This window comes from Mytilus edulis, chromosome 2, assembly GCF_963676685.1.
Source record: "Mytilus edulis chromosome 2, xbMytEdul2.2, whole genome shotgun sequence".
In the NCBI taxonomy this organism is placed as follows: domain Eukaryota; kingdom Metazoa; phylum Mollusca; class Bivalvia; order Mytilida; family Mytilidae; genus Mytilus; species Mytilus edulis.
The window spans coordinates 74,135,161-74,158,381 of record NC_092345.1 but is presented as its reverse complement, the minus strand read 5'-3'; the positions used below and the strand labels follow the sequence as shown (position 1 = coordinate 74,158,381).

Sequence of the window (23,221 nt, the reverse complement as noted above, 5' to 3'; positions counted from 1 at the left end):
GAAGGGGAATCCCCTACTGTAGCGGGGCTGGTTGTAACTGAACTAAGAATAGAAGCTAAAGAAAAACGTTTACCCATATATATTGGATTAACTGATGCTAAAAAAAGCGTTTGATATAGTATGGCATGCTGGCCTATTTAGAGAAATGCATAAAATGAACATATCTGGAGATAATTGGTTATTATTTAGGGCATGGTATGAAGACTTAACTACAAAAGTAAAATGGGAAGGAAATTATTCACGTGGGTTTAAAGAAAAACAAGGCGTCCGTCAAGGAGGTGTTTGGTCTCCAACTGCGTATAAAGTTTTTATTAACTCTTTACTGAAAATCTATGAGGAAAACAAAATTGGGTCGTACATAGGTTCAATATACTGTGGTGCTCCAACTGTAGCAGACGATGTTACATTGATAGCTAATGATCCATATGAACTACAAACTATGATTAATATTCAAATGGACCATGCAAATAAATTTAGATATTCGATTAGTGAACAGAAATCCTGTGTATTGAAAATAGGAGACAAGTCAGAACATTCCTGGTATATGAACGACCAAAAGTTAAATACACCAATTAATGCTACCCACTTAGGAATAAAAAGGGACATAAATTCTAAATTTGGAGTTAAAGAAGTTGTACCAGATAGAATACAAACTGCTCGTAAAACAGTATATGCATTGATGGGCGCTGGTCTCTATGGCCTGAATGGGATAAATCCGAAGGTCTCAGTTCACATGATAAAGTGCTTTGTCATTCCGAGGCTACTGTATGGCCTGGATATTATTCGATTAACAAAAACTGATATAGCAAAACTATCTGTTTATTATATACAATTGTTGAAACAAATCCAGCATCTGCCGTCACGCACTGCGAATTCTGCTGTTTTAGTCCTGACTGGTCAGCTTCCTATAGAATCTGAAATCCACAAAAAAATGCTTTCCCTATTTCGTAACATTGCAGATAATCACGGGTCAGTTGAACGCAGTATCGCTCAAAGACAGCTTGCTTTGAAAACAAGAGACTCTGAAAGCTGGTTTATTCAAATTATAAAATTAACAGAAATGTATGAATTGCCATCTCCTATAGAGGTACTGGATCTAGTCCCAGAAAAGCATATTTGGAAAAAAATGGTTTATAACGCAGTGAATGACTATTGGAAAAACATTTTAATTCTTGAAGCTAGGACAAAAGTATCTATGAAAATGTTAAATGTTGATAACTTTAAAGTTGGTGTAGTTCATAATATCTGGGAGAGTAGTGGTTCAGAACTTTTATCCGTTAAAAGAGCATGTGTCAAAGCCAAAATAATAAGTGGGACTTACACTCTTCAAGCTGATCGAGCAAAATTTAATGGAAATAGAACAAGTTCTTTATGCCCTCTGTGTTTTAAACAATCTGAAGACTTAATGCACTTTCTTATAAAATGTAACTCTTTGGAAGGAGTGAGAAGGAAATTCATTATGCTACTAAGAAATCTACTAAATGATAAGATAAATGCTCTTCTTGTGGATGATTTATTTAACTTTGAAGATAATCTATTACAATTAATAGTGGACTGTACAAAATTCCAGTTTTTAAAACAATTATGGACTACTATTGAGCGCCTGTCAAGCAGCTTATGTTTTGGTCTACATCAGAAGAGAACTAGCTTGTTACTATAAAGACTGTTCATATAGTTTTCCAAGTTAAAGAGACATATATAGTGAAATTTATTTTTTGAGTGTGGTATAGATGATAATGATAAGCAAAGATTTAAACTGATTGTTAAAGTTAGGTGGTCTTTTTAACGCTTATATGATAGGTGATAACTTTACATATTATTTTTAGATTTTAAATGTTTATTTGTCGCTAAGTTTTAAGTACAAATAACAATGTAATGGTTCATTACCTTAAGTTTAAGAATAAATTACTCTGTAATGAGGCTCTTTGGTTAGGGGTATATACTAGGTATAAGTGTAAGGGTTAGGACTTACAGTTTGCATTTGATGAGTATGTTTAAGTATAAGGAATGTGAATTAGACATTTGCTGAGCTGAGCAAGTTTCACAGTCTATGTGCATGGTGGATAGAGACTCAAGTGAGATAAAGGACAAAATAACAATGGATGAATCTATCAAGTTTTAGATTTTAAAATATGACTGTATATACAGTTTGAATACTTTTAAATAAGTGTGGTGGCGGTGTATATAAGTGTATAAAGAAGATGTTTTTAATCCAATAGTGAATATAAGGGATTCTACACTTCAAGAGGATATTCCAACTGAAGTGGTTCATCTGATAAAGGTGGAAAGTACAGAATAGGAGGAGGAGGAGCTGTAGCTTGAGTCAAGTTGGTCGTCTTCGTCGTTCGTCGTCAATTAGAATTAACGATTGCTCATGATGGTCTTTTTCTTTCATCTATAAGAATTTAAGATTGCCTCGGGTTGTCTTGATTTTTTTAATTAGTATAACAGATTGGATTTGGTGGTCGAGTTCTTTATCTGTAATAATGAGGGACTGGTGGTGTTGTTTTTTCATGAATTACAATACACGAGTGTCTTTAGTGGTTGAGTTTTTTTTAATTTAAAGCTAGGTTCACACTGTCGATCAGATCAACTCAATGATCCCGATCACAGGCGCTTGGGTCCAGGATACAGATTTTTTTTTTAATTTTTTTTTTTTTTTTTATTAAAATATTTAATTTTCTATATTTATAATACATATCTATCACTTCTGTGCATGTCTCACCTAGTTTCTAGTGATTTAAACGACCCAGAGAAAATACCTAATTTTACTATCCATACCACAGGCACTTGTTTCTATCAAGGACGTATAACTAACATACGTCCTTGTTTCTATCCATACGAAGGTCGACTATCCATATAAATAGAAGAAGGTGGCTAACGAATGTCACGACAGTCTCCGCTTTGGACGCTTTTTCTATCGTTATCGTAATAAAAAAATACCTCTACCTTATATGAATCGATTCAGTGATTATTTTCCTTTAACACTAGACACAATGCTAGACATATTTTATATTCCCCTCAATGTTCCTCTTCTTACTAATCTTACTATTGCTCATCCGTGGAGATTTTTGAACTACCATCTTTTCAATGTATCTACTTCCGGTTGACGTTTTTCAGTGCAGACTGTTGTCTATTTAAAAAAATAAATGATGCTGTAAAATTACTGTTTTGTTATCTTCATTATCTATATATTTTTAAAGAATGAAAATCACCAATACAAATAAATTTTTCTTCGTAATTAAACAAATCACAAAGTCAGTAACCTGTGTGATGGAATACGAAAATACTAGTGAGTTCCGAAAGTCAATGGCAAGTCAAAAGACAACCGAAAAGAGAAAAGTAAAATTAGAGGGAAAATACAAATTGAGAAAAAAAAAGAAAATGGCAAAAGTCTTAAACGACATAAGCGAACAAAGATTTGAGCTATCCTTTTGGTAAGCCTCATTGTTATTATATCATAAAACAAGGCCAATTCATATATTTTATAAATATTCTCTGGGAAGAAAATTGTGAGATCTGCAAAAATAAATAAATACAAAAATGTGGTGTAATTGCCAATGAGAGTCCACAAGAGACCAAATGACACAGAAATTAACCACCATATGTCAATTGCATGGCCTTCAATAATGAGCAAACAAAGCTCATCATGCATATTGAGAGCTTTAAAAAGATTATAAAAAGTCTGACATCAGACTCGGATTCCTCTTGAACTGAATTTTAATGTGCGTTTTGTTATGCGTTTACTTTACTACATTGGTTTGAGGTATAGGGGGAGGGTTGAGATCTCACAAACATGTTTAACCCCGCCGCATTTATGCGCCTGTCCCAAGTCAGGAGCCTCTGGCCTTTGTTAGTCTTGTATTATTTTAATTTTAGTTTCTTGTGTACAATTTGGAAATTAGTATGGCGTTCATTATCACTGGACTAGTATATATTTGTTTATGGGCCAGCTGAGGGACGCCTCCGGGTGCGGGAATTTCTCGCTACATTGAAGACCTGTTGGTGACCCTCTGCTGTTGTTTTTTATTTGGTCGGGTTGTTGTCTCTTTGACACATTCCCCATTTCCATTCTCAATTTTATTACAGTGAACATTTTCACAAAAAAAAGAACAATCAACCAACAATTGTCATTACATGCACTTGTACATAAATCTATCAATCAATCAACCAATACTAATTGCCACACTGTGATAGTATAGTATCATCATATACATTGTCATTGATCAATTAACTAACATTTAAAAGAATCAATCAACCAATAAATTAACCAACATTTAAATGAATTAATCAACCAATAAATTCATGTTACTACATACATTTATAGATAATAATTCTACACACATTTAAGACAGCAACCATTTGATTTTCGTTGGAAAAGGGGGGGGGGGGCATGAATTTTTTGGGACAGATTTGTTTCCAGATTTTGGAGAACAGAAATAATTTGTTTGTATCACCTTCAGGAGTCATTATGTCTAATGCTATATTGAAAAAAAAATATATTGTTATTCGCAATAGGCGAAAAAGTAAGTTAGTCCCCAAAAAAATAAATATACACAGCACCCCCCAAAAAAAATGATTCAAATGGTTGCTACCTAAGTAAATTATTGCATGGCTTATTCTTTTTAAATTGTGTACTTTTAAAATCAATGAAAAAAGTTGGGGAAATTTTGCCAGAAATTTTTTGGCAGATAAAACATCTGACAAGTCGAAGCGTTTCTTTCCCCGAACAAGCACCTTTAAACACAGACACAGTGCTTTTCCCTTTATAGATATCTATATATTTTTGTCCCTGTATACCCTGTATAAAAAACAGATTAACCTACATGTACTGATCAAACCTATTCGCATGGCTTTAATATAGAAGGAACACATGTATATGTACATGCACAAATTGCCTGACTGGATTTTTGGTTAAAAGTTCTAAGAATATGCATTATAATAGAAATAAATTTTGCTTAATGAATCTAAGAATATGCAGCATAAGAAAACATGTTTATTTTGATATCAATAAAAATACCAGTAGCTAGTTACTATTTATTAATTTATTTTGCTAGATCTTATAATTCTTTTATTAAACATAAATCCACCATTTACTTCTATCCAAGTCATTATTCAAATCCTTGTCACTAATTAATTTTTTGTTAATAATCAAGAAAGGGGGGGTCCACTCCAGGGGTCAGAACCAACCCCTTTTATTGACAATCAATGCATTTGAAATGCAACATACTATTGGAGCTAACCCCCCTTTTTATCTTTGATTGGGACCCCCTTCATAAAAAATGGTTGGATCTGCTCCTGAAAAACATATCCTATTTGGGTTGCTGTCTCATTACTGCTTTTTATTTAAAACCATACACCTACTTAATTGACCCACATTTTGTGAAAACTATTTTCAACTCTCAATAAATGAGTTGATTGTTGTTTCTTTGAGACATTCTCTATTATTTATCTAAATTCTTTTTCGAATTTTCTAATACATTAGCTATAGTATGTTCTATGTACTGGTTGACAATAATAATTTGATGTATAATAAGATTTTCCAAAGTTATTCAAATATTTTTTTTTTTTTTAAATAATATCTTTATTGCACTTTTCTTTGCTGTTATTCAAAATTTAAACCTATATGAGTTTGTAGTGTACCTGAAATAAAAAGTTAGTAACAAAAATTAAAGGGTTTGAACGTGTTTTATGAAAATGTGAATATTTTCAACATAGAAAAAAGAAAAAAGTGTAATAAATAATCCTTCTACATGTATATATAACAGAAAGAAAAGTACATAGGGTACCTCATACTCATATAAATGGCCTTAGACTCTGTAGGTGTGTAATAAAAAGTAGGTCAAATTAAGAGTAGCACATATTCATATAAATAAAGGTATATACATACATGATACATATATATAGATAAAAGAAGATGTGGTATGACCACTCTCCATCCAAGTCAAAATTTATAAGGATAATGTGAAATATAGGTCAAATATGGTTTTAACAGATGATCCAATTGTAGGGGTCATAAATTAAGGGGTATAGTTCAAATGTTATAATTTGTAAGGTAGGGGTGTAAAATATCAAATAACTCGTCACGAAAGGTATTTTAAAAATAATCTGAAATGTAGGCAAAAAAAATAAAAAGTTAGGGGTGTATATATATCAAATAATTTGTCCTGAAGGTATGTTAAAAATAATGTGAAATGTAGGTGAAAAGGTTAACATTATCTAATAAAGGGGTCAAAAGGGGTACATTTCAAAAGTTAAGGTAAGGTAGGGGTACAATATATCAAATAACTTGTCCTGAAGGTATATTTAAAAATCAAAATCAGTGGCGGATCCAGAACTTTCCATAAAAGGGGGGGGGGGGGCACTCTAGTCATGCTTCAGTGATTCCCTATATAATCAAATTTTTCCCACAAAAGGGGGGGGGCAGACCCCCAAAGACCCCTCCCCCCCCCGGATCTGCCTATGAAAAAATGTGGTTAAAAGGTTAACATTATCTAATGAAGGAGCCAAAAGGGGTACATTTCTAAAGTTATAAAGGTTATAAGGGTGTAATATATATATATAATTACTCCTCATGAAATGAATGTTAAAAATAATGTGAAAGGAAGACAACAATGGTTAAAGTGACCAACTGAAGTGTTTAAAATAGCTACATTTAAAAATAACCAATTAAGGGATGAAAAAAGGGGTCCATCTCAGATATGCAATCAAACCTCAAGGTACATGTCAATTTATTAGTGTTAAAATAATTGTAGGCTAGCAGAACATCTGGTTATTGAGGGGAACAGCAACACTTCCTTAGACTTCATTTACAGGACAGTTCAGGAACAAAATACCACTAAAGATATTATAACTTCAAAATGCGTGGCCAATTTAATCAAAAATCTGTTTCCAGATGTCTAGAAATCTAGTGTTAGATGTCATAAAAGTGGGAAAACTATGCAAAGTTATCTAAATATTGCTATTAAAAAAAAAAAATCTGTCAGCAAAATATCATTTGAGGACATTCCAAAGTTTATACCACAGGACTGGTTTATATTCAAGAAAAGCATGTTATGTGTAACATTTGGATACTTTTTTGACATAAAAAAATATTAACATTTAATGGACAAAACTCAGTCATACATTTAACCATGAGTTCCAGTAATCAGTTAACAATTCTAATAGATAATAGTAAAGTCGACCTTTCTATGTTTTATATTCCACACAATTTTGAGTATACACTTACCTCAATACCTGCTATATTTCGCTGCATGAAACTACTTCATCCATGCCAAGGGTACGAAATAAAATCTCAAGAAGAACAATCCTTCTCTACAAGTTTGAAATGTTCAAAGGAAATCTGTAATACTGGCGGTGTAAGTAGGCATATTTTGAGGCATCAAGACTGCAGGCGTTTCTTGCCTTTGCGAGTAAACTTCTGCAAAAAATGTTTACAATTTGTACATAATAAGAAGAAAAAGCAGCAATCTGAAGATAAGGAAAATTCAACCGTCAAACTGTCAAAAGAGGAAATTTTGGTACAATTAAAGTCTATAATTGCTCCTAATCTTCATGATAACCAATTAACACTTATACAGTCACAAATAGTAGCATCTAATATGAAAAGTAAGAAGGAGATGAGGTGGGATAAAGATGTCATATGTATGGCTTTAAGTTTGTTCAATAGGAATCCTGCAGCTTACAGGGACATAACTCAAAACAGTTGGTTAAACTTGCCTTCTGAACAGTTAATAAAGTTATATAAAAATGCTGTTCAACAAAAGCCTGGAATTGTACCAGATATGATGCTGTGGATGTCTAATGAGGCCAAACGACAAAAACTGGTAAATGAAGGATACTATGGTGGCATCATTCTGGATAAAATGGCCATTCAGGAAGATGTACAAATAGTCCACACTAAGATGGACACAAAAATATTTGGATTATCAGATAGTGGACAGGATGTGAGAAGAATGCAAGCTTTAAATGACGGGAAAATAGAATGCCAATTAGCAAACCATGTACAGCAGTTCATGTTCAGTGGTTTATCTGGTTTTAGGTGGCCATTTGCCAACTTTCCTAATGTACAGGCTCCACCTGGAGAAATATTTGTCACTCATGACATGGAGCTGTATTGACGAGTTGTATAGATGGGGCTTCAAAACGATCTATTGCTGTATGGATGGTTCCGCCAATAACAGGGCATTTTTAAAAATGCATTTTCCGAGTGGTAATCCTATATGTAGTAAAATAGTGCTAAAGGATACAAAAATCCATTAAGAAAATTGATATTCTTAATGGATCCCAGTCACTTAGTAAAAAAGATTAGAAATAGTGTTCTTAGTAGTGGTTTTTTAGACAGCCACCAAAGGCTTTTAACTGTAAATAACAATGTAATAATATGGAAAATGTGGATAGACGCATATCAATGGGATCGCTCTAATAACAGTTTTCCAATTCACCACAAGTTGAGTGATGAGCATAATTATATACCCAAGTAACGCACAAAAAATGAGAAATAAGCTTGCTTTCCAAACATTAGACTCAGACATGCTAAATCTGATAAAATGCTATTGTGAAACGTTAAATGAAGCTGGGCAGACAGAAATGGTGGGAGTACTACAATTTTTAACTCACACTAGCATTCTGGTAGCTCTGTTTACTGACTCAAGACCTATTAAAGATACTAATGATGATAGATTGAAGTCCTTTTCTGTAGCATATAACTGGTTTAAGGCATGGGAAAAAGAACATGCATGCGATCAAGATGTTAACAAACGGTATAAAACTTTACTTACTATGGAAACAAGGGAAGATCTGGACTTTATGTTTCATGGCTTTATGTCTCTGGTTGAAATGTGCCTGAAAGAAATAAAAACAGAGGTTGTGCCAAGTAGAATAAATAGTGACATAATTGAAAACATTTTCTGCCAAGAACGTCACTTTATCATGGTGCTAAAACAAACCCAAATTACAATGATTACAGGACAGGGATAAACAGCATTATTTTGGGACAGACCACTACTTCCAAGAAGTCAAACGTTGGAGGATATACAACCAAACCACTAGCTCTTGGACCACCAATAAAAAAAAAGGAAATTGTAAGTATATGTTTATAATGTTTCTGATTTGAATCAAGATTTTTTTTTTAGGAAAATGGTGGGTAAACTATATATGCATATAATAATTGGCTTTTGCTCATTGAAGAAGGGGTACAGTTAAATACAGCTGTTAAACTCTATGTGTTTTGGTCTCTATTGTTGGCAATAATTCCACATTTAATTTTTATTTTATAATGAACATTGAGACATGTTTGTGTGTGTCAACCAATTTTATAGAACATTGAAGGCAATATTTTCTTGCCATTTTAATAACTAATATATAATTACATAACTAAAGTGGCATTTACCTCAAACACATGGTCTTTTATCTGCTTTGGGTCTGACCTCTACATTACATGTGATAAGAGAACCATACCATTTCCTTCTTTTTAGGTCTGGTGTGCAGAACAGACCATATCAATTCAAACTGTATACACATATATATACAGAGTGTCTTATCACAAAAGGAATTCAATAACTCAACATTAGCACGAACAAGGTAGTCTATCATCTGAGAAACACAATCTCTAAAACTTTATCTTAACAGTGTGGCTTGGACATCCCATGCCTCCTGCTTAATGTCACTGATAATATTTGTATTCCATTTGTTCTGTTGTGTTGGTTTGAAAAAATAATAATTCGAACAGTGTGGCTTGGACATTCCATGCCTCCTGCTTAATGTCACTGATAATATTTGTATTTATTCCATTCATTATGTTGATTGATATAGTCTACATAGGATAAGTGGATCTGTATGTGCATATTACAAAAACTTTTCCAATATTTTGGTATCAAGCATCACTGAAGAGACATGTATTGTCGAAATGTACATCTATTGCAGTACAGTTGGTACTACTAATGCTAATATGACAGTTGTTTTCCATTCGTTTAGTTGGTTGTTATAGCTTAAAATGCATGTATATCATAGTCCTTCGTTACTCCTGTAATATCCGTTGCGGAACATATTGACTATATACCTTTTGTTCCTCTCTTAATAAGCTTTCGTATGAGGTATAATATATATCTGTAATTTAGGGCTGGAGGGTCATAGCAGTCCATTACATTATTCAAAATATCCATTTCATTATTCAAAATTTGCTATTTCTTAATTTGCACGCGTAATTCGATATTTAAGTCCTTCGTTACTCCTCTAATATGCGTTGCGGAACATATTGACTATATACCTTTTGTTCATCTATTGATATTAAAGTATTCGATTGAGGTATAATATATATCTGTAATTAGAGGCTGAAGGGTCATAGCAGTCCATTTCATTATTCAAAATATCCATTTCATTATTCAAAATTAGCTATTTCTCAATGTTCACGTGTATTTCGATATTTAAGTCTATGTTAACACTTCTTTTCAATATCAATTTAAACATCTGATGAAAATATTAATTATTTCAGACAACCAGGACAATACCAGTCACTTCCTTCTAAATCATGCCATTGGTCATCATTAAGATTTAAACATTTGCGATCATACCAAAGATCACACAAATCACAAGCAATCCAGTCATCCCCATCAATAAAAACTGATTTGCATAATGGACATACAGTCTCCTTTTCCTCTTGATTTCTGGTTTTTGAAGATTTTTGTTTTGACTTTGTAGTAAATTTTGATTTGCGTTTTCGTTTCCTAGGTTGTGTTGCAGATGTATTTCTGATAGAAGTTGACGGTGTAGCTTCACTAGAAGTTGCATGTTTAGATTTAGTAGAAGTCGAGACGGTTGTAGTATCAGAAACTGCTTGCTGTAGATATTGTGGGTGACTAAATCCTTCTACTGAAGGTATTTTAGAACAGAGTTTTTGCTTTATTACATCATTAGAACTGCTACAAGAAATTTTTATGTCATATGATTTACATAGTTTAAGTAAATCATTTTTAACAAAGTTAACAAAAGCAGAATTTCCCTGGTCAAATATAGCAGATTTCAATTTAAAGTGAGTACTTTGTTTTGAAACAGATTTGTCATTATATATGTTCTTCATATTAAGGATTGAAGGTGCCACTGTTTTACTTTGTTTACTATCAACTATTTTCCTGAGACTCTCAGATTTAGATTTACCAACCGTCATCAAGAAATCTTTTCGGAACTGATTGTCTGCAATTCTACAAAATCTATGGACTACATCTTCAAACAATTCATGTAGACACTGTTCTGCTGTTTGATTTACAACACGTAAATATATACTACAATAATCAAAAGATTTGAATAAATTTCTCCAAATATTAAACAAATTTGTATCCTTCAAAAGGACATTGTGACAATGACTCAAAAAGTCAGCACCATACAAATGGAATACTTTTTCCTGCTGAACTGAAAGTCTCTTTTCATCAACTTTTGATATAAATTCATACGTTTCATCGGTAATGTTGGTTAATCCTTGTGAGAGGCTTTGTTTCCTTTGTGTCTCTAAAAGAGTTTCTTTGTACTTAGAATCTTGCACCAGTTCTGTATAACTCTTTGTAAGAGAGTCCAACATTTTCACCTTCATAAATGACTTTGCCAGAGATTCACGGTTTTTCTTTTTATACATATTAGTTTTAGCATGTTTCATATTATGAAATCTACTTTTTGCAATACAGCGTCCAAATATATATCTTAATTTACCTTTTCCAGAATCGGACATAGTATTTTTCTTAATGTAATTGACATCATGTGAACTGAGTAAATGCTCTGTATGCTTTTTTAATACAACAGATGTAACTTTGTCATATATTTTACTACACATTTCAAAGTCCTGTCCAGTAGGCTCACAGTGAGAAATAAGTTTAACGTGTGAAATATATTCGTTTGAAGTAGAAAACTTATAAAGTTCTGTATAATATTTTGTCCAAATTTTTGGTTCTGTAGATTTCTTGGTCACATCACCACATGTTTTCGTAAAAAGGTCATTTATAATAGTATACAACTTGTTAACAAAATATTCAATGTCAATTCTTTGAGTTTTTAGTAGTTCTTTGTAATATGCACATACAGACTGTTCAAATGGTGCTTCTGTTTCTATTGAGAAAATATCTGTTATTTCAGATATGTCAATAAATTTTTCCTCAACCAAAATAGTTTCAGTTTCATTTAGTTCTATATGTTCATTAGACAATAAAAAGTCCATTTCATCAATTTCTCCATCACTAAAGTCAGATAATTCTTCGTGTAAAGGTTCTATTACTGATATGCATGGAATATTATTTACAGTATTGAAATGTTGTTTACAGCATAAAAAGTTAATGTCATCAAATTTAGATTGTGTATGGTCATAATACTTATATAAACCAGGGTCATGTCTCATAATTGAAGATTCATTAAAACCAATAATACGGAGACCTTTTTTTTCTCTTGCTCTACCAATAGCCACACCCAGTTGTCCTGGTGCAAAAATACAACTGGCGTCTACCTCAACTCTGTCTAAAGTAAGACCTTGAGCTTTGTGTATAGTGATACTAAAGGCCAGACATAAAGGAAACTGTCTTCTGGAAGCTATTACCTTACTATCAATGGAGCTATACACTGTGAATGTTTCCTGCTTTACTTGTATTTGAGAAATTTTGGAATTTATATCTGTGAAATTAACAGTTATGCTTTCTTTTGATGCAGAAGTAACAATACCCCGGAGACCATTAACAAAATGTTCGCTCAGATTTTTCAGCAACATCACTGGACAGCCTAACTTAATATGTAAATGTTGTGGGACATGGGGTTCTCTCCAATTTAGAAACATCCCCTTCATCTAATGCGCAAAAATCAAACTCTTCTCCGTCCATATCCATCAGTTTGCAAGCATTATAAATAAAGCAGTCAAAATTTCTGGCACAAAGTCTAATAGGATCTTCACCAGGGGGCAAATGACGACTCACCCGCTTTATTAAGTTTAGAGTATTTTCTGGTAGGTCACCTCTAGAAACATCATTGATTGCATGGATAAAGTCGTCCTGATATTGACGCATTACCTCTTTGAGAATGATTTTATGATTGTGAACTTTCCATTTCTAAGTAGCAACATTCCAGCAGCACCTGCATACGGGGTATATATCTCCCAATTGATACGATATTCCCGTGCTTGCATTTCCTATCATGATTTTCTTGATAGAGGGTTACTGCTCACAAGGAAGCTATTAAACCAAGAGTTCCAAATGGTGAAGTTGAAATCATCCCTTCGTAAATTTTACGGACGCCATCACGAGTTGGTTGACCGTTATGGAATAACCGTTTCACAAATGATATCGGATATGTTCCTTACGTCGTAACTACAATCTCCTTCCCTTTCATGAATGTGACCTACCGAATTAGACTATTTACCGGATTTGTAATCACATAAGGTAGCACTCCACAGTTAGGTGTGTAGTTTCGCATTTTGGCCCCTGTGGATTTTTCAAATATGAGAGCTAACTAGTGTGCAATAAAATTCATTTTTGGATAGCTGAGTATTAAAATAGCCTTTGTATTGGGTTTATATGAACATCAAGATTATGTAATGTATGTATTATAGGCTGTTTTCTGTATGACAGTCCGTATTTGCATGTCCCTACCATACATTGGTCCGGCAATTATTGTAATGTTTTCCAACTTTTTATCGCACGAACTTTGTGATTGGATTTTACGAAAAAATGAGGCGAAAGACACCCATTTTTTATTTGATCATTAGGAAGATTTATGAAAACAGTTTCTAAAAAGGTATCACTCAAAGGCATTGAAATTCTAGTTTGATCCAAATTTTGGGGGGATATGTGACATGTCCACCCCCCTTTTTGCAATATTTTATGGTAAATAAATGCAGAATGTTGCCATGGCTACACATAAAAGGAATTAATTTTCACTCTTTTAACTTTTGAAAATCAAATCTATGGAATATACTGATTACATACATATGCACATGTACAACACAAACAGTTAGGTTAATGTATTAGAAATCCAGGAATAGGAGATGATAAAACATTTTGTGGCTCATTTTTAATTTTATTTTCTAACTGTGGAGTGCTACCTAAGCAACACGACGGGTGCCACATGTGGAGCAGGATCTGCTTACCCTTCCGGAGCACCTGAGATCACCCCTAGTTTTTGGTGGGGTTCGTGTTGTTTATTCTTTAGTTTTCTATGTTGTGTCATGTGTACTATTGTTTTTCTGTTTGTCTTTTTCATTTTTAGCCATGGCGTTGTCAGTTTGTTTTAGATTTATGAGTTTGACTGTCCCTTTGGTATCTTTCGTCCCTCTTTTATGACAAAATATTTTGTCAAAAACAGGAGACTTAAAACAATATTCACCGAAGTCCATTTTTAAATAATCAGGAACAGGTGGCAACTGGAAAAAATCCCCGACTACAATAACTTGCAATCCACCAAAAACCAATGAACTATTTAGTATCTTACGACATATATACTCCAGCTGTTCAAACAATTTCCCGGAAAGCATTGAAATCTCATCTATCATAAGGCATTGGGTACTTGTAATATTAGTTTTATATATACCGAAATGCTCATTTCTCTCTAATTATTCAAGTAAGCTGTGGTTAGAATACCGACCGTCACTAATTCCAGACCAAGAGTGAACAGTCTTGCCCCCAATATTGACGGAAGCTATGCCTGTTGTTACCGAGATTTGTACTAATTTACCAGTTTTTCTAAGTTCTTTAGCTATTTCTTTTACCAAAAAGCTTTTACCGGTACCACTTTGTCCTAAAACAACCATAGAATGACCTTTAAGCGCTTTCTCTAAGATGTAACGTTGATCTTCTGTCAAAACCATGCTTTTACTTCACGTTTAATTACTTTCAGTTTCACTTTCGTTTTTACTTTGTAGGTAATTATAGCTGACCAATGGAAAACGACCGAAATATTCACTGCAAATTGAACCGGAAGCAGATACATTGAAAAGATGGTAGTTCAAAAATCTCCACGGATTAGTGAACAATAATAAGATTAGTAAGAAGAGGAACATTGAGGGGAATATAAAATATGTCTAGTGTTAAAGGAAAATAATCACTGAATCGATTCATATAAGGTAGAGGTATTTTTTTTATTACGATAACGATAGAAAAAGCGTCCGAAGCGGAGACTGTCGTGACATTCGTTAGCCACCTTCTTCTATTCATATGGATAGTCGACCTTCGTATGGATAGAACCAAGTGCCTGTGATCCATACTAAGAAACAAAAAGGAAACTAACTCGACGCCATTTTTCTGCTATCTATAAATAAATAGATTGACCTACCTGGATTCCCCAACGATTTCTCTGGGAAAACGTGCCTTCCTTGCCGTCAGATCGCACACATCGTTGATATTTATCAAATTGGTATTGTTCGTAACATTTTTAGTCCATCTCCAGCATATAATAAAAAGATTTTAACTATATTTTAAATTTACGTGCCCGGAAGTTGACTGTTTTTCCCGAACTTTTGTTAAAGGGAAGTAATAATTCCCCGGACTTTCTCGGAACATCTCTCCAAGTACGTATGAAAATAACAAAGTGATACGATGACTTCCGAATTAATACTATATGTTAACAAACAGATATGATGATCATAGAACAAGATCAAGCCCCTAATTTGATTGTTAGAGGTCATAATCTTTTAATTTTCAAAAAACACAGTTTTCATTTTATGTTAGAAAGGGAACTGCAAAATTTGGAAATATTGTCCCCCCCTTTTTTTTTAACTTCAGTTAACATGACCCATGTTTTGTAATTATTAAAACAAAGTCATTTACATTTTCGTGGAAAGAAAAAAATAGTAAATTTCCTTGCAACCCCCCCCCCCCCCTTTCCACCAAATAAATATCAGATCAAATGGTCAATGGCTTAATTTTGGTTAATTCCTCTCATAAGTCAATTTTGTGTGAGTATTTGTATATTTATAAATAATCTTGAATCAATGTTTTTATGAGTAACTTCCTTTGGTTGAATTGTCATAATTTCAGACTGAATATGATGACAGATTCTTTTCCGGCAATAAGTTGCGCCTTTTTGGTAAAAGTTCGGAAATCATCGTATCACTTTATTATTTTCATACGTACATGGAGAGATGTTCCGAGAAAGTCCGGGAAATTATTACTTTCCTTTAACAAAAGTTCGGGAAAAACAGTCAACTTTTGGGCACGTAAATTTGAAATTAGTCAAAATAGTTAAAATCTTTTTATTATATGCTGGAGATGGACTAAAAATGTTACGAACAATACCAATTTGATAAATATCAACGATGTGTGCGATCTGACGGCAAGGAAGGCACGTTTCCCCAGAGAAATCGCTGGGGAATCCAGGTAGGTCAATCTATTTATTTATAGATAGCAGAAAAATGGCGTCGAGTTAGTTGCCTTTTTGTTTCTTAGTATGAATAGTAAAATTAGGTATTTTCTCTGGGTCGTTTAAATCACTTGAAACTAGGTGAGACATGCACAGAAGTGATAGATATGTATTATAAATATAGAAAATTGAATATTTTAATAATAAAAAAAAAAAAAAAAAAAAAAAAAAATCTGTATCCTGGACCCAAGCGTCTGTGATCCCGATTGTTCAAATTTCCACGACCAAACTCAACCAAATTCTTGATCGGACCCGTTTACGACTTCTACCCGACCGCCATCCGATTGTACACGACCATAACTCGACCATTCACGACTACTAAATGACTCCATCACGACTCCATCCCGTGAATACTTATATGGGTCGTAGGGATAATCGGGAATTGGTCGGGTATGCACATGTTTAGTATATAAAATTAAAGTTCAAATTTTCTATTCCCTGCCGCTTCGGAGTGGGCATTAAGTGTTACCCTTGACCGTCCGTACGCACGAACGTCCCAACATAACCCTTTATGATGTTATATATGCTAGCTGGGGCATTACACATATCCTCAGTGATTGATATAATCTTGCATCCAGTTCATGTTAAGTTATGGGCATAGAAAACTCTAGAGGAAAGAACCGAATACAAGATAATATCTTAACGATTCAGAAACCAAAATGTGGACTACCATGCACAATGCAATGCAGAAGAGCTGACTGGATATAGTGCACAGTTGTTTTTCAGTTATAAAACTAATCTGGAGCTCATAAAATGAAGCATTATAATCAACATTATTGTCATCGAGATATATAACATTATTTTTACCGTTGTAATGAAAAAGCAAACACAAACATGCCAATACACTTGCCCTAATTGACCTTTCCCTTGAAAATCGATAAGGCGAAGGTTTGTTTTGTCAACATGATCCCATGGTAATGCTCATGTTTTTCTAATGTTGTCTCGTGCTCATCAACCCAAAATGCATACATGTAAAACCAATATTGAAATATAAATATTAAAACATATCCACATTTTGGTACTTATGGGTGGGAGAGGGGGGAACTTATCAAGAACCTCATCAACCCAAACAGGCAATATGTATTGCCTGACCAAACATAGCCCTTTAACCAACCACCACTTGGATATTGAAAGAATGAGGATGTATCACATGTACTTCCGCCAAATATATCAACCAATGAGGTTATACACATATCCTCAGTGATTGATATAATCTTGCATCCAGTTCATGTTAAGTTATGGGCATAGAAAACTCTATAGTCCATACAGCATATTTGCAGGCCAATCTCAAAATATACCACTATCAAGGCTTTCCCTTAAGGAATAGTATTCCCAATACTCAAAACAAATTCAACTCTTTTATTAAATATTATTCCTGTTAAAATTACTTTAAAACACTTCTAAACATTTAAAGATGCATGTAAACAGTTCTTTATAAATCGTTTATAATTCAATATATTCTCATGAATTTGACCACCTACGGACTTTTAAAAGTTGAGTTAAGGCAATGAACTCATATCAAAATGAACATTGTCATTATTCTAATAACATCTTCAGCATGTGGAAAGCTTGTAAGCAAAGGGACTCAACCTCCAAGTGTAAACTATGCTGGCTTGTCTCTTTCTTTACTGTTGTTGAATCAAACACACTCTTTACTTCATAATCAGGAACATTGACAATTGTATTTCCACTCGATTCTTCACATGTCTACTGAAAATATATTAACCAATAACAAATTGTGTATTTGTACTAAAGACAGCATTAGTCACACTTTGAAAAGGAAAAATCCCTTTGCCTACAATCCACGTGGAAAACCACTAGGGAATCAGTGTCCCTCGAACTGTAGACAAAGAAATTTAAATTAAAAAATTTAACCATACATAAAATTTAAGTATACATTTGTACTAGTATACAAAATCATTTAACATTATATTTATTTATTAATTTAGATAAAACAAAACAAAACAAAAATATTGCAACCATTATTTAATCTCCCTTGACAAAAAGATTTTTGTGACATATTTCAACACATCAATGAAATTAATTACACATCCAATAGAAAACATCATGAAATTACGGAAAAATTATTAGCATTACTTTTAAAAAGGTTCATTTGAACATAAAGCTGCTTCCATCACAGATTTTTTTTTTTTAGTACCGTGCCATATTGGCATCTTCTGCCTTTCTCAACACAGACATACATAATTTAGTGTAGTATCAATATTTTCCCCATGCATTATTTTCCTATTTTCAGAAATCAAAACATTACTTCAATTGCAATTTGTTCTCACCATATTCTGATTAGAAAAATCCTTTCCTTTTAAAAAGGTTGTTCAAACTCATTGACATGAATCATCGTGCAATGTCATATTACTTCTCCTTCATTCGTCACCCTGTCAAAGCTGTAGGTAACACCATCTCAAAACAAAAACATTCTATTCAATTCAATGTACAATCAAACAGACCGCTGAACGCGGACCTCGACGAAGACACCTTATAAATCAATACACATCACTCCGATAAAAAACATGAATATCAAGTGACATGTCACACTAAATTATTCCACTTTCTCAATAATTCTATTCTTTTCTAACAAAGTCTTTAAATAGCATTTCTATCAGTATGTACGATGTAAAAATAAATGAAAAGTCCACAACACAGTCAAAAGTAACAAAAGAAACTATTTACTCTATAAACAATTTATTATTCTCCTTTCAACTACAATTTTCAAAAATGGCCAGAGCCCCCACTTCCACATATATTTTATATAGCGATAGCACTTTGCCCTGCGTTTAACCGGCGCACGGCATAACAAATATCTGACCACCTGGGTTGATAATAACTACCTAAGGTCTAAATCCCAAAACATTTTGCCACCAAGGTCAAACATTACCATCTAGTTCTATCAAGAAGCCGCCAAAGCGAATATAAAGGACCACCAAGGTCTTGACGCCCCCAAGGCTAGTATTTTTAATTCATTTTTGCCATCAAGGCAAATGTAAAAAAAATCATAAAAATGACCACCTAGGTCTATTGCCACCAAGGCATATAAAAAATGACCACCTCGGTCTATTGCCACCAAGGCATAAATAAATGACCACCTAGGTCTTTTGCCACCAAGGCATATATAAATGACCACCAAGGTCTTAAAGCCACCAAGGCTATATTGCCACCAAGGCAAATGTAAGTAAAAGTTAAAGAATATAGTTACTTTGCCGACAACACGTGGAGCACGACCTTCCCACAGCTTGGATATTGAAAGAATGAGGATGTATCACATGTACTTCCGCCAAAGATATCAACCAATGAGGTTATATTGGTGACCCATGTCCGTTTATTTGGTTATATTCAGTAGAAGGTCCTTGTAAAATCATACATTTAAAATATTTACATAGAAATAGAACAGTTTGATTTGTGGGCAAGGTGGTAAAAGTTCAGAGAGACGGGTTAATAGCTGTGGCGCTTGTAGAGTGCATAGAAGTATTAGAAGACGAAGAAGATTGTGAAGACATAAATATAGGTGAGGCAGTGGCTGACACGACGACCACTGTGTGGGCAGTTTGGGAGACTTGCACTAATTCAATAAAGAGGAACCCAATGCTTATAACATTTTCCTCAAAGTGGACACTGATATGTTTTATTGCTCTTTTTTGAAAATTACACCACAAATTGAGATTTGTCACTGGATTAGAACTAATGTTAGATAGCAATAAACATAAACTTTACCATCCCCATTTCCTTACTTTCTAACAAATCATAGCGTACTGTTTGTCCAATATATACAACTTTACATATATCTATCAAGAGATCAAAGTGCATTTCTTTCTAACTAAAGTTTGGGAAACGTTGTGTGCCGTTTGTTAAACGTTAAAAAAGTAGAACCAAATGCATCGTTTGGTTAGAGGGGATTGAAATTTTGCGTAATTTTAGACAATTTTTTTAGTTATAACCAGCAAGAACACGTTTAGATATTAAATTGATTTAATGTTAAAATTAGAAAGAAATGCATCGAAAGAATTAATTCGTACCAGATAAAAAACATTTGTCTTTCGTCTCAATTTTTTTCTGAAATTACTTCAAAAAGTTCTAATGAAAAAAAAATTGACTGTAAGGTGACCTATAGTTGTTATTAGTAATTTCGGTGTCTTTTGGTGTTCTGTGAAGAGCTGTATCATTGGCAATTGTACCACATCGTCTTTTTTTATACTACAAACATTTCTGGACAAACGGAAAATACGGACAGACAAAACAGAAGATAGCCCATAAAACAGGTAAAATATAATCTTGATGTTCTTATAAACAAACTTTGAAAGATAACTTAGTCACCAGCAATCTAACAATGGGCTATTTTCTGTTTTGTCTGATCGTATTTTCCGTTTGTCCAGAAATACTTGTAGCATAAAAAAAGAAGATGTGGTACAATTGCCAATGAGACAGCTCTTCACAGAACACCAAATGACACAGAAATTACTAATAACAACTGTAGGTCACCTTACAGTCAATACCGGGTATTTTTTTCATTCGAAATTTTTGACGTAAATTCACACAAAAATGAGACGAAAGACACATATGTTTTATTTGGTGCGAATTTCTTTCTAACAGTAACGATACAAACTATTCATCGAGCACACGTTTTGATCATTTGTTTTAACATACTTTTGTAAGTTTGCACAAACTTTGACAAACTATACACTCGCTGCAAATGCGTCTACAGTTTGTCGTTCGTCGTTTGTTAGTTCAAACCGTATGCATTTCTTTCTAACTTTGACATTAAGGACATATGATACAGTTATACTGGAGGTAATGACGTTGCTAACGTAAATTGTTATTTTCTCGACGTTAATCTGTGACCTATCGGGAAAAGATTAAGGAGATAACTGTACTGTATTTTAAGCTCCGACGTCATCAATTGGGGAATGATGGTCGCAAATTAAGTTTACTGGCGACGCGTTAGCGTTGAAATCTCATTCTTGAATTATTTCTAAAATATGTGGTACAAGTGGAAAATATCAATGAATTTTAAAAATGTTATAATCAAACTTAATTCTGTGAAAAAAAATCGGGTATTTCCAATGAGTAGTTTTTGAGTAATCAATTTTTCAAATTTTATTACCAATCAAGTCAGTCTTTTTTTTAGCCAAAATCTTGAGAAAATGGGTGAGAGATACAAAAAAAATAATTTACCAGAAACATGTACATCCCACATCCCTTTTTTCTTTTCAAATCTCTTAGATATTTATTTTTTCAATCATTTATAACAAAGAAGTTGAAAAAATATGCAATTTGTACGGGAGAGATCCGTTTGCGCCAAAAATGCGTACTTTTGCGCCACAACTTTTTTCTCCAGTTCTACGTTTGCGCCACCTGTTTTAAAATTACATAGTATCATTTGCGCCAAAAAAAAAAAACCACCATACGATTGTCCCAATAAGAATAAACTACTTCCCTCCTCTTTTATTCGGACTTGGAACCGGCAGTTTACACGGCAAATATTTCCTTTTCTGAAACAAACTTCCTGCTGCTGTTGCATGGGTCTTTCCCAATTTAATGTATGCAGTAGCTTGTAACTTCTATTGTCAAAAACACAAACATTGAAGGATGAAATGCATAAAACAGTTTATAATGATTCCTGTGGAATGTTTCTGCTCCATTACTGTTACGTCTTGCGTAGATGTATAGTTTCATCCAATACGGATGTTAGGAACAAAGCACTGGTTTGGCCATCGACACATGTAACTAACACTTAATCAGCAAAAGCTTCACTTTTCTTCTCTTTTGGTATATGTTATAATAAATATTCAGCAATAAGTTTTCTCCTCTCTCTGTACATGGACTATCTAATGCATTTCAAGTAATTTTTCATCTTCATGGTAAAATATCTCCGAACAAATGATAATTTTTAAGCCAAAAGTAAGAATAAATATTAATCATTAATATTTATGATAGATATGTGTACAGGTAAATTGGCGCAAATGAGTTCTGATTAATGGCGCAATTGATACATTTTGAAAACAAAATTTGGCGCTAATGATACCCCTGAAAAACAGTTATTGGCACAAAAAGACTGCTGTCATGCCAACATGGTTAATTTGACACAAAAAAGCATCAAAATATGATAACACTTTCTTATATTAACACCAAAAAAATTTAATTGCGGAATAGTGATTTTTTTCATGATTATAGCTTAAAAATAGGTAAAAATTGATGAAAAATGGGGAAATAATCAAAATTGGGTACTTTCAAAGGGCCGTAGCAAAAAAAGAAGTGCACCACTATATGTTATTTTTCTTCACCAATTATTTTTTTACAGTCATATAAACCCAGAAATCTGGTTAAGAAAAAAGTTTAACTCTAGAAATGTTTGGCTCCTCAGAGGTGTACATCCTTAACACTTGTAAATTAAAATTTGTCATATGCCGTCTGCGATTGCGCGTACGTCCCATAGCATCCATTGTCAATTGATGCCATGTAAATAAGAGTCCTTATCCAATCAAAATGAACGTAACAAACGTTGTTGCATTAGAATCAGTTTTCGACTGATTTTATCATTCAAACTTATTTAAATTGAAAACGAGTTCATGGACCCCTTTTTTTCAAAATGCAATTTGGTTTGATTACGCGAGAATATTATGTGTGCCAATTTTCATGAAAACGTAAATAGTGCATTTTTTTTAAATTTGATAAATATATAGCAAAAAATTATGTTTTTTTTCTACATTTATGAGTATTTAATAAATATGAGTCATTTCTGAATAACAAATGTATAAATATTTAGAATACTTATATAAAATACAGAAATTACAAATTATTTAACACAAACACAATTTGTGTTTATCTTTTT

At 33.3% G+C, this 23,221-nt stretch overlaps 2 long non-coding RNA genes across 2 annotated transcripts; both read right to left on the bottom strand.

Annotated features, from left to right (window-relative positions):
• Window positions 1-3,019: 3,019 nt before the first annotated feature.
• LOC139510680 (uncharacterized) lies at window positions 3,020-9,729 on the bottom strand. Its single transcript, XR_011661954.1, has 4 exons — window positions 9,392-9,729; window positions 8,781-8,844; window positions 7,229-7,420; window positions 3,020-3,133 (listed from the first exon to the last, which is right to left on the bottom strand). It is a non-coding gene; the product is annotated as an uncharacterized lncRNA (long non-coding RNA).
• Window positions 9,730-17,725: 7,996 nt separating this feature from the next.
• Window positions 17,726-19,694, bottom strand: LOC139512915 (uncharacterized). Its single transcript, XR_011662361.1, has 3 exons — window positions 19,592-19,694; window positions 18,672-18,798; window positions 17,726-18,090 (listed from the first exon to the last, which is right to left on the bottom strand). It is a non-coding gene; the product is annotated as an uncharacterized lncRNA (long non-coding RNA).
• Between the last annotated feature and the right edge of the window lie 3,527 nt (window positions 19,695-23,221).